This window comes from Apodemus sylvaticus, chromosome 6, assembly GCF_947179515.1.
Source record: "Apodemus sylvaticus chromosome 6, mApoSyl1.1, whole genome shotgun sequence".
In the NCBI taxonomy this organism is placed as follows: domain Eukaryota; kingdom Metazoa; phylum Chordata; class Mammalia; order Rodentia; family Muridae; genus Apodemus; species Apodemus sylvaticus.
In genome coordinates this window covers 12,858,421-12,870,971 of record NC_067477.1, presented here as the reverse complement: position 1 = coordinate 12,870,971, position 12,551 = coordinate 12,858,421, and the positions used below count along the sequence as shown (strand labels likewise).

Sequence of the window (12,551 nt, the reverse complement as noted above, 5' to 3'; positions counted from 1 at the left end):
TGTTAGAAATTATCTTATGGGAATCCAGGCCCTAGAACTTATCAAGCACACCAGACCAAGGAAAGAACATGAGTCTGTCAGAGGGTCTCCATGAGGAGCTAGATAAACAAAGTATGAGCCCTTCACACAGTCCCTGGGAGGAGCTGGACAACCAGCATCCCAATCCTGATGGCCCCCACCAATCTGCCATTTCACCAACTTGTGATTTTCTGCCCAGAGGCAGAAAATTTCAACTTCCCCTAGGCATCAGCTTGGTTTGGTCCCTGCTGTTGATATGCCCTACTCAGTTGCTATCTGCCCATCTGCCTCCTCCCCCATTTGGACCATGACCATCCACCCATCCATTCCTTGTTCCTTTGTGGGCAGTGACCCTATCTTCTGCTTCTGCAGCTCTATTCTCACATCCGGGACCTCAGTGGCCTAATTCACAGCAGCACTTTACTCCTTGTAACCTGTGTGGGTTCCTTGGCCTATCAACAGACTCTATTGACATGTCTGCCAGCTGACATGTCCTGAAACTTGAAGAAAGTCAGCTGTGTCCTCTTTGTCGTTTTGTATTCATTCTCTAGCTTACACGTTTCCGTGCAAAAGCATAACCTCAAAAAGGATAAGGGAGAGTTTATTTTGGAGCCAAATATGAGTGACCTTGGCCCAGGAATGTAGACATGGAAGTAGATTGATGAAATTTTTATAGTAACAAGACAACGAATATCAAAATTCAAGATGCTTTTCAAATATATTGATGGAAAAACATCAGAGACCTAGGTTATTGTTAAACAGAGAAATCTTTTCTATAGGCTCCAGACACTATCTGATGTAGCATATAATTTTTATTACCCTACTTTAAGCTCTGGATGGGTCATACTACTAACCCCACCTGTGTTCCCTCAGATCCGCAGATGAAGGACACACACACACACAACTTACTTTTATAGTGCTTTAGCTCAATGGTCGGACTCTTCTAAGCCTTCCTCTGCTATTGCATCCTTCTTTTCACAACCAGCTTAGCACCATAAATCTGCCCCCAGCTTAGTTATTTTTTTAACCTCCAGCCTCTACCCCAAGCCCAGTCCAGAAAGTCGCTAATGACCAGTCTTACATGACTGGTGACTTTTTCTCTCTCTAAAGCATGGTGAATCTCTTTCTCCTCTCCTGAGTCTACTAGCCTGCCTATGTTGAAAACTCGAAGTTCTGTCTATTCCTCCCAGCTCATTGACTGCTAGCATCTTTATTGATTGATCAAGTACCAATTGGGGAATGGGACTTCCAGTGTTCACATGCAGATTCCTCATCAAGGCATCAGAACCACCCCCTACAATCTGGTAGCATTCTTTGTCCTTTGACGGGTAAAAAATTGGGTCTTATTAAGTTAGTACACTCCAAAAAGTTGTTATCTGTTGGTGAAAGGATGTTAAATCATATTTAGAGGTGAATGAGGCATGGAAGTTTAGGAGACTAAAGATAATCTGAAATAATTGTAATTAGGCTCTGTGTCTGCAACATTCAAACTTCCCCAAAGTTTTTCTCTTCAGCCAATCAGCCTTTGCAGACACAGCTTCTTTCCAGGGATTCTTTGTTCATACATAAAACTGCTAATATAGATTTATTTACCGAGTGACATGTATTATGAGAGTTAACACTAGTAACTAATAAATAAAACAACCTGTGTTCATATCAGCTAGGTTACTAGGGAATGTGAGAATACCTGGAAAATAGCTGCTTTGGAAAGTGTTATATCCTGTGAATATATTTAATTCAATAAATTCCGACATCAAAGAAAGGCACTAATGTTTTTGATGTAGCACTGACAGCAATACACTTGTGTGAATCCAGCTTTATAAAACCCATCGCTATGTAAAATCAGTACACACTAATAGATTCTGATGTGTATAAAAGGTGTCAATAAAACAAAATTCTCCAGTGTATAAAAATAAATTTTAAGAACTGAGACAAATGAAAATATTAACAGCATGTCAAAATGAATGAGATACAGCAAAAAATGCTTTAAGCAAATATATATGTAAAGATAATCCAATGTTGCACCTCAAGGGCTTGGCAAAAAAAGAGGCCAAAAACTTAGAAAATGAAAACAAAGCAGAACAGAGTGGTCATAAATAGAAGATAGAAAGTCAAAATTAAATAAATAAATAAATAAATAAATAAATGAATAAATAAATAAATAAATAAATAGATGGCTTAGAGTTCATCTATTGAAAAATAAAAACCAGAACTTAAGCTCTATTGGCAGCGTGTGGTAGCAAGATGTCTCACTGGAAATTCTCAGCTCTCAGGCATGGGTCTGTGGGCTTCTTGCCTCAGAAGCACAGCCGGCATCATGGGAAGGCAAACAGCTTCCCCAAGGATGACCCTTCCAAGACCGTTCACCTCACCACCTTTCTAAGGTACAAGGCTGGCATGACCCACATCGTCTGGGAAGTTGACAGGCCAGGATCTAAGGTGAACAAGAAAGAAGTCGGGGAGGCTGTGACCATCGTAGAAACTCTACCCATAGTGGTTGTGGGCATTGTGGGATATGGAGAAACCCCATGAGGCCTTCAGACCTTCAAGACTTTATTTTCTAAGCATATCAGTGATGAGTGTAGAAGGTGTTTCTATAAGAACTGGCATAAATCTAAGAAGAAGGCTTTCACCAAATATGGTAAGAAATGATAGGATGACACAGACAAGAAACCTCTGGAAAAGGACTTTCACAGGATGAAGAAGTACTGCCAGATCATCTGCATAATTGCCCACACTCAGATGCATCTGCTTCCTGCGCACCAGAAGAAGGCACACTTGATAGGTGAATGGGGCACTATGACTGAGAAGCTAGACTGGGCCTGAGAGAGGCTGGAGCAGCAGGTGTCTATGAACCAGGTGTTTGGGCAGGACAAGATGATTGACATCATTGGCGTGACAAAAGGCAAAGGGTACAAAGGGGTGACCAGTCATTGGTATACAAAGAAACTGCCCCAAAAGACCCATTGAGGTCTGCTCAAAAGTTGCCTGTGTTGGAGCCTGGTACCCTGCCCGTGTAGCCTTCTCTGTGGCTCTAGCTGGGCAGAAAGGCTACCATCACCAAACAGAGATTAACAAGAAGATTTACAGAATTGGTCGAGGTTACCTCATCAAGGGTGATAAAATGATCAAGAACAATGCATCTACTGACTATGACCTGTCTGACAAGAGCATCCGCCCACTGAGTGGCTTTGTGTATTATGGTGAGACGACCAATGCTCAAAGGCTGTGTGGTAGGAACCAAGAAGCGAGTGCTTACGCTTCATAAGTCCTTGCTGGTCCAGACCAAATGGTGGGCTCTGGAGAAGATTGATCTGAAGCTCATTGGCACCACTTATAAGTTTGGCCATGGTCATTTCCAGACCATGAAGGAGAAGACAGCATTTATGGGACCATTCAAGAAAGATGGCATTGCCAAGGAGGAAGGTGCTTAATACCAGGAGCACTTTGCTTAGCTGGTGGGGTCTCATCAATAAAAATGTGTCCAGTGGCAGCAGGGAGATAGACAAAGAGAAACAGTGTGAGGTATTGAATAAATACATTTAGAAATAAAGGAGGGGATGTTTTAACTGATACCGCAGGAAGACAAAGGGCCACTGGGCGCAATCATGGGCCACAGCGCAGGCGACCCAGAATAGCAGAAAGGCAGATCTTGATGCACAGCTGTCAACCCTTCTCCACCTCTTGCGGAAAGTTGAAGAGGAAAGAACACTTCCAGAGGAGCTCTGAATGCTGGGCCACACAACTGCAGAGCAGGTGCAGTGCTGTAGTCCTGGATCTTGCGAGGTGACAGTAGGAGGATTACTGTGAAGTTAGGGCTAGCTTGAGCTACATAATGAGTACCAGATCTGCCAGGGATAAACACACATACATACACATATACACATATATACACACATGCATACATACACATATACACACATATACATACATACACATACATATACACACATATTCATTACATACACATACATACACATACACATACATACACACCCATACACACATACACACATCTACATACATACATACACATACATACACACATACACATACATATGCACACACATACACACATACACACACATACAAACACACACACATACAAACACATACACACATACACACACCTATATACATATATACACATACACACATATACACACATATATACACATACACACATATATACACACATACACACGCATACACACATACATGCACATACACACACATACACACATATACACACACATGCACACATACACACACATACATACACATACACAGACACATACACAAACATATACACATACATACACACACACACATACAAGCTTCCACTGGGGGACGTTGTTCCCCCAGTGGCAGTCAATTAATTGGCATGAATAGGGATGCTAGGTTCAATCTTTGGTATTAAAAAGGAGGAGGAGGAGGAAGAGGAAGAGAAAAAGCTATAAGCCAATGCACTGATGTGTGATAAGCAGAAGTAACAGCCCTTCCCGAACTACTGGCAAAGCAGATACAACAGCACAGGCACACTTACAATGATCATTTGCTGTTTGCTCCTGAAAGGTCAAGCAAATGCCTTGCATAAAGTGCACTGTGTCTTCATGATAAAAAGCTCTCGACACACCATACAAATGACAGACAAAATGTATATCGCCACAAAAAGTCCATGCAAGACAGTCATATAGATAACATTACATGCAAAGGTGACAGGCATATAGCTTTTCCTCTGAGTTCAGGAATCAGACAGATAAACACACACACACACACACACACACACACACACGCACGCACGCACGCACGCACACACACACACACACCTGGCCACTTCTCTTCGACATAGTGTTGGAGGTCCTGGTCAAAGCAATTGAATAAGAAAAAAAAAAAAAGATTTGAACATCAGAAAGGAAGACATTAAGTAATGACTACGAAAAAAGTCCAGAACTAATTAATTTTAAAATATGGCAAAAAATTAATAAATAAGAATAAATAAGAATCAGAAGCTACCTGTTCACATAGCTATTTGAAAACAAAAAAAGCAATCCCATCTCAGTAGCTACAAAAATGAAATAAAGCTAGCCAAGGAAGTAAAAATCCTGAACAAGAAGCAGCACAGAACACCAACGGGCCCGTCCAGGAGACAGATACATAGACAAGAGGTGGCCCATATTCATGGAAGGGAAATTAATTTTGTTTACAACGTCCATAATGTCAGAACAGACAGCCACAGATCTCATCAGTGTCCACCAAATCCCCGGTATTACTATTCATTTAAGTAGGAAGGGCAATCCTGATGTTTGAGTTGAGCCATGAAAGTCTGGGGATAACTAAAGAACCCTGAGCTGGAGCTGGAAGCAACCAGAATGGATTCAAAATCTCCGACATAGCTGCCGCAACCACAACACAACACACTGATCAATGCAGACAATGGAACCAGTTAGAGAGTCCCAAAACAGACATGTGCATCTGTGCCTGGCTGGCAGGGAAGCCAGGGACACGGGAAGGGTGGACGACTCACATGTAGAAAACAAAGCTGGCCCTTCTAGTATATACAAAAGCCAGTCCCCAAGTGGATTAAGGGGTCTAATATTGAACTGTTAAATCATCGCGAGGGATAAATTTTTGTGATGTGGGTTTTTTTTTTTTTTTTTTTTTTTGTATCTTCAAAGAGCAGACAGCGAAGACAAAGCAAATATAAACAAAACAAACAGAAATCACAGGGCTTCATCAAGCAGCAATGGAAGAAAACGCTTTCAAATTATACAAACAAAACAAGGCTGGTGGAAGGACCCTAAGGCAGCCTTGTCTTCCTTCGTGGAAACAAGACAAGTCACCTCTGGGTGATTTGTTCTCTCCCTGGCTGATGAACTGCTTATTGCTTAGAGGGGTGATTAGAAGCCACCATAGCCATCTTGCTGAGCCAGGTCCAAGAATTGGAAGTTCTGGGGATTCTGGTAAGGGACACTGGGACCTGCTGACAGACAGACAGACAGACAGACAGACAGAGAATGAGAATGGGGATAAAGAGAGGACAGAATATGGGTCTGGAAAGAGAGAGGGGGGGGGAGGGAGGGAGGGAGGGAGGAAGGGAGGGAGGGAGAGAACAGACAAGTAGCAACACAGGCAGAGCACTTGGCTGCTGTGTCTTTTAGGTTGGATGAGGACCACTGAGTAGGAAGGCTGGGGACACCAGGGGGCAGCCGTGTCAGGGTCTAGAACTGGCATGCTGGAGCAGACACGCCCCCGGTGCACACTGAAGTGCAGGTGCAGATACCCAGGCCAGCTCTGACTAGCTGAAAGTGGACAGAGATGTTTTGCACCACCTGCAGTGTTGAGGCCAGATCCTGGGGTCCTGAAAGTGTGTCTGTGGTGGTGGAATAACATTACGGTTACGGCATTTTGAGGTGTGCTTGGACTCAGCAGCCCCAGAGTCACCAAAGCACAGTGCTCTGCTGGGATGTGGGCAACTCCAGCCTGCCCTCCCTTCATTACCACAGGCTTACAGGGTGTGTGGACATGCCCTCCAGCTAAGGAGGGCCAGCTCTGCCCCAGGACTGTTGGGCTGCAGCCCAGGGCCACTTTCCCAGGCTGACCTGGAGGCCCCCGGGCTCTGTGGGCGGCAGCAGTGACCCCAGCTCACCCTGGGGAGGGGGGTAGTCACGTCTCCTGTCTGGCCCAGTCGCTCTCCTTGGAGGCTATAATTGGCAGGACCACAAGGAGGGTTTTGTTGACCCCTCTGCAAGGGCAGCACATGGTGTGGGGGGGCACCCCTTTCATCTCTCAGGCCCCCAATTACCCCTTTCTCTGGCCTGGATCAAGATGCTTTTAAATAGTACCAGTCAAGGCCTTGAGGGTTGAAGTTCTGGGGGGAACATGGGGCCTCTGCAGCCACTCACAAAGCAAAGAGGGTATACTCCTGGACCTGGGAAAAAAGAGGCTCAATTGGGGTTTAAAAATAGATTCTTGCTCTGAGATGTCCCAGCCCTGTTACCCAGCTGGGGGGACACTACTCAAAGTATGACCTCACTGCAACCCCTGTGGCCCTCCCCTCAGGGGTCTACCTGAGAGTACACTGGAAAAGACAGCTTGGGCAGTGGGTGATGGGTATCAGCTTGCAAGGTTTGCCCACTCTACCCCTTCCTCTCCAGTGCCAACGCCATTAGTGACTTTCCTTCCATTTACCCTTCACCTAAAAAACACCTTCTTGACCTTTCAAAACCAGCCCACACAAGGTAAGGGGCTTCTGTCCAACTGTCATTGTCCCATGGGCCACATTCCATACTGGACATCTACCATCGTGCCTGGGCACTTTGGAATCATAGGAATGCTTGCATTGAGACTTTGACCCTAGTAATAAGACCCAGAACTGGCAGAAGGAAGGAGTGAGAAGATGTCCCTAAATCTAATTTAAACCTGTTTCCAGCCTCAATCTTTCCTCCTTTGTCTAAGCTCTCCACGCCTGGTCCCACTGCTTGGGACAGCCAGGAGCCACCAATTTCAATATGTGCTCTGAAGCCCCTGCCATCTGGGACAGGGGCCTTTTTCTGAGGCTCACATAGATAACCGCTCCAGACCTCAGTATGGGTTTTCAGGGTGGGTAGGACAGAGCTGCTGGAGTGAGTACTCACTTCTTACACTCTGTGCCCAGGCATGACCCTCTGGCGCAAAGAGCAGTCCAAAACCACAGGTGTTGGTGTCAGATGTCCCCTCCCCACATCTGGGGGTGTGTTGGCTAAACCTGTTGTTGTTGTTTTGTTTTTATTTTTGTTAACTTGTCCCAAGTTAGACTCATCTGGGAAGAGGAAACTTGAATGGAGAAAGTGGCTTCACGAGAATGTCTTGTAGGCAAGTGTGTGGAACATTTTCTAGGTTGGTTAACAATTGCTGTGAGAGGACCCAGCCTACTGCGTGTGGGGCTAACCCTGGGTGGGTGGTCCTGGGTTATATAAGAAAGAGAGCTGAGTGGGCCGCGTGACTCGTTCAGTCAGCAGCAGTCCTCCATGGTCTCTGCTACCATCCCCGCCTCCAGGTGCCTGCCTTGGATTCCTGCACTGACTTCCCTCAGTGAGGGACTGTTACACATGAGCTGCTTTTGGCTGGAATGTTGATCGAAGCAATAGAAAGCAAACTATCATAGGGGGCTGAGCACAATTGTCATCGCCATCCCACGGTATTGTTCCTATTCACTTGCTACCCCAGGCTGGGTGTAGTGGCTATTCCTGGTTGTCAACTTGACTATATCTGGAATGAACTACAGTCTAGAATTGGAAGGCTCACCTATGATCCTAATTTGGAGGCTCAGAGATACGAGTTTCTGACCTGGATCTTGGTATAGAGATCTTGAAGCATAGTGGCTAAGACAAGGAGATCTTCGAGTTCAAGATCATTTGGGATTAAAGGCATGGACGCACATGCCTTTAATCTGGGCCACACCCTCTGCTGGAGACCTACAGCCTTTAATCTGGGCTATACACTGGCTGGAGATCTATATAAGGACATTGGAAGAAGGAAGATTTACTCACTCTTCCTTGCCTGCTTGCCTCGTGGGACTGAGAAACTGCTAGATCCTTGGACTTCCATCCACAGCTGCTACTGACCATTGTTGGGGAGTTGGACTATAGACTGTAAGTCATCAACAAATTCCCTAACTATATAAAGACTATCCATACATTCTGTGACTCTAGAGAACCCAAACTAATACACTGGGCCTTGGTTTGCCGCTAAAGGGTGGCCACACTCTAACCCCACCCCACCCCAGCTGGCTTACCCCTTTTCCTGTTCACACCAGTCCTGGCTTCTCTCTGCATGTACCCTAAGCTTGATGCTGTATTGTGAGACTAACAGGACCTTTCTGAGCTTGAGTGGCTGTGACCCAGGGACTTAGGGTGCTGGGAACTCAGTGATCTCCAAATGTCAACTTGACATCGTTGGTCTCAAGTTTAAATCCAGCTGATGAAGATACAGGAAATGGTATCCATGGGAAGAAGTAAAGCAAAAGCAGGCTTTATATCAGGAAAACTCATTTGAGGAAAGTGAGAGATTCTTTTGAGAAAGGAAAGGCATATTTGTTTGGGGTGTTATAGGATTTATGGCAGAAACGGGACAAAGACAGAAATAATTTCTGTTGAGGTTAGCTAGGCTCTGGGCTATGATGGGCTAGTACAGTGGAAGGCACACGTGCTCTGTGTGAGTCCCCATGGCTAAACCAAGCACATTGTTTATACTCTGTCCATCCAGTCAGGGGTTGAGGCCCCTGACCTGTGCTTGTTAACTGTTGACCTTGACCCCGCTTCATCCCACGAGCCTGCTAGTTATCAACCTTGCCTGTGGCTTGCTGGCTGCTAATTAGACTCAGCTCTCATTCTTACAGGATCAGCTTGTAAGTTTTAGCATGTGGGAGAGCTAACTATCCCAGCTGCCCAGATGTAGACACGCCCTTCCTTCATTACAGAAGGATCTAGCTCCTCTCTGAGGCAATCACAGTAGTGTCTTTCAGAGATAGGCAGAGCTAGGTAGAGGCCATCCTTACTCACACAACAAAACCTGTCCCAGTTAGAATTTCATCAGAAGCAAGAATGTGGAGGAGGGTAACCGGGTCCTGCACCTGTTCCCAGGACTTTGTGGCAGTTAGCCACTGTCCCCTCTATGGGGAAACCAAGGCAAGAACTTGAAGCAGTGAAGTCACAGTCACAGTCAGGAGCAGAGAGAAATGGGTGTTCACATGCCTATTCAAGCTCAGCATCCATTCTAGGACCCCGAACCCTGAGACATGTGTGGCTGACACTGGGCCAGCCGGTTCTGTTATGACAATCCGTCTGGAGGCCAGCCTGACCCAGAAAAGCACTTGCTGAGACTGTCTTCCACAGTGACTCTGCCATCAGGTTGAAAGTTTATACTGTGGCAGGATCTGTGGTTGCCTGACAGTGGGCAGGGCTGAGACTTGGGGGAGGTGTTTGCCTATCCCTTCCTCTTCCCTCCATCAGCCTCTGATTCCCCTCTCCCACCCACCTCTCTTCTCACTATCCACACGCCGTTCTATCCTTCCACTCATTCGTTTGCCTTATACACCATCCCTCTGCCTACTGCCCTGTCCTTCCATCCATCACCACTGCTTTTATCTTTCCATCCTTCCCTTTATCTGTCCATCTATCCTGTCACCTCCCATCTATCATCTTGTCTCATTCTATCCATCCTTCAGAACTTCCATCACAATAATTACAGCAAGATAAAAAGGGACCATTTATCTTCCATCCACCCCTGCCCCTGCCCCCTGCCCCTTTCATCTTTTCCTTCATTCCTTTTCCCCTTGATCCATCTCCCCATTTATCTGTCTTCCTCTTTTTCTTGCATCTGCATCTTCAGGCACTCGTTAGTCCATCCGTCTACACACCCCGTCCCTTTCCATCCTCCTAGCAGCGCTCATTCATTAACACTTCCTTCTGTGACACTCAGGGACCCGAGACTGGATGAGCACTTCCCCTTGAGAAGAGCGTGTCATATTCCACTGGAGACCTCAATTAAATGCAGAACCCGAGGATAAGGAATGGGGTGAGTGGGTGGATGGTGCAGGACTTCAGAGCTCGCCAAGTGAGGGGCCCGTCCTGGAGGAGAGGTCACAACATTCAGCTTTCAAAGGCTGGGGATCTGAGCTGCCCTCTGCCCCAACCCCCACCCTGGCATCTTCCTGATCTGTCTGAGCCAGAAAGCCACCTTCACGTCACAATTTAATTCCAGTTCCTATCATGCCACAGTTTTCCTAGACTCAAAGACAAAGATAAAGATATCATAATAACAGTAGCAAGACAAAAAATAATAATCCCCAGTGCTGAGAAAAAATAGGATGCTGTCGCTTACGTCTGGATAATTGTAAGATTTATCTTCTTGCGCCCATCGCCCCTTCTCTATTTCATTTATAGTGGATTTTTAATAAAAAAAAGTTGATAAAAATCAAAGCAACATAATCAAAATAGAAAAGTCTGACATTTATAGATGTTGTTTATTACTTTAGCGTTTTAAAGTATTAAAAAAGCACACCCAAATTAGTTTCTTATCAAATGTCAAATTTTCATCAAGTTTGTGCCTACAAACTATTTAAACTTTGTTCTTTGGAAGGAAGTTGAACATCTTGGGGAGAATGTGGCAGAGCCTCCCCAAAGACTTAGCGCGGATGTTTCGCTCATCATTCATCACTAAAAATATTAACTTGTCATGTTGTTGTCCCTGTAATGAGCCTTGGGGGGGACTCGGCTGTGGTGTTGGTTTCCCTGAGCGTGGTTAGAGCTGATGCTGGTTTCCGTAGCCCAAACAACACAAGAAGGCCTCAACCAGATTCCTTCTAATTAACCCTGCAACGTTGCCCTTGAATATATGGAATCTCCCTTCCCATCCAAAGCTGTGCGAAGTGTGATACAGCAGCACCCCAGAAAGGGGCCAAGGGCAGGGGCACAAGCTAGAGTCCGGGGAACAGGAGCAGAAATGAGTTTAAGCCAGTTTCCCCTAGAACGCCTCCCGAATTCAGGACAGGTTTCTAGCATGTGAGTGTGTCAGGCCCTGGTAAATCCAGGGCCATTCGCAGAAGCGACTGCTCAGAGCAGAGATGGGGAGGCAGAAAAGGTAGATCGGAGAACATTCTAAGAAGGCTAGCCACCATCTGGGTCGAGACATTGTCCCTTGACTCGTAACTTCCCATTGACTGGTCTGTCCTCAGCTTATTTCTCATCTACCAAGGGAAGAAGTGAGTCCCCAGGCCACAGGGGCACTAGCACCAAACACTCTTCTTCACCACCTTTGAGGTCCCCTCCCTCTTGGAGATTCTGCACCTCTGTAGCTGAACTGTGGTGTGTCTCCAAGACTCGACCCCTAAAGGGGTCTTTCTCCCAGCAAGCATCATCTAGGGCAGACACAAGGCCCCTGGCTGTGGGGGAGGGAGCAGAAGCAAAATCTCTGACTAGAGGGCATAAGTAGACCCCCTCACGGGTGCCAGGCCAGACAGAGAGTGCCCTCTGGTAGACAGAGAGAAGCCTCCCTGGACTGGGCTGTGGTTTCTGATTCTTTCCCAAGCATACTCCCTTTCAGTTCCACAGCCCTAAGCAGGGGCCTCAGATGTAGGTTGCGTGGCTCTCTGGAGCTTTGGCTCTGGGGGATGTGGGAGCATTGGACAGCTAATGGCTAGGAGAGGGAGGGGAGGCAGAGATGTCAAGAGATGTGGCATTTATGGGCGATTAGAAGGAAGAAGCCAATGCTGCTCCTTTTGGGAAAATCTCTGCCAACAGCCATGAGGGAAACTGCGTCCTGTGAAAGTCACATGACTGAGACTAGCGAGAAGAATGTCAAATCAAAGATGGGAGCACTCTGTTCCCTTATAAGGAGCTAGCAGAGCCTTAACCCTATCATACAGCAGAGGGGACTACATGGTGACAAGAGGCAACTGGATACCTTCTACAAAAACTGCTCTAAGGGATTTTCCTCCAGGTGACCAAGTAGCCATTCTTAAGAGCAACCCTAGGGTTGAACTGTTTCTGCTC

At 46.1% G+C, this 12,551-nt stretch overlaps 1 pseudogene; it reads left to right on the top strand.

Moving 5' to 3' along the window:
* Nucleotides 1–2,262: 2,262 nt before the first annotated feature.
* LOC127687837 (60S ribosomal protein L3-like) lies at nt 2,263–3,452 on the top strand (annotated as a pseudogene).
* Nucleotides 3,453–12,551: the final 9,099 nt, after the last annotated feature.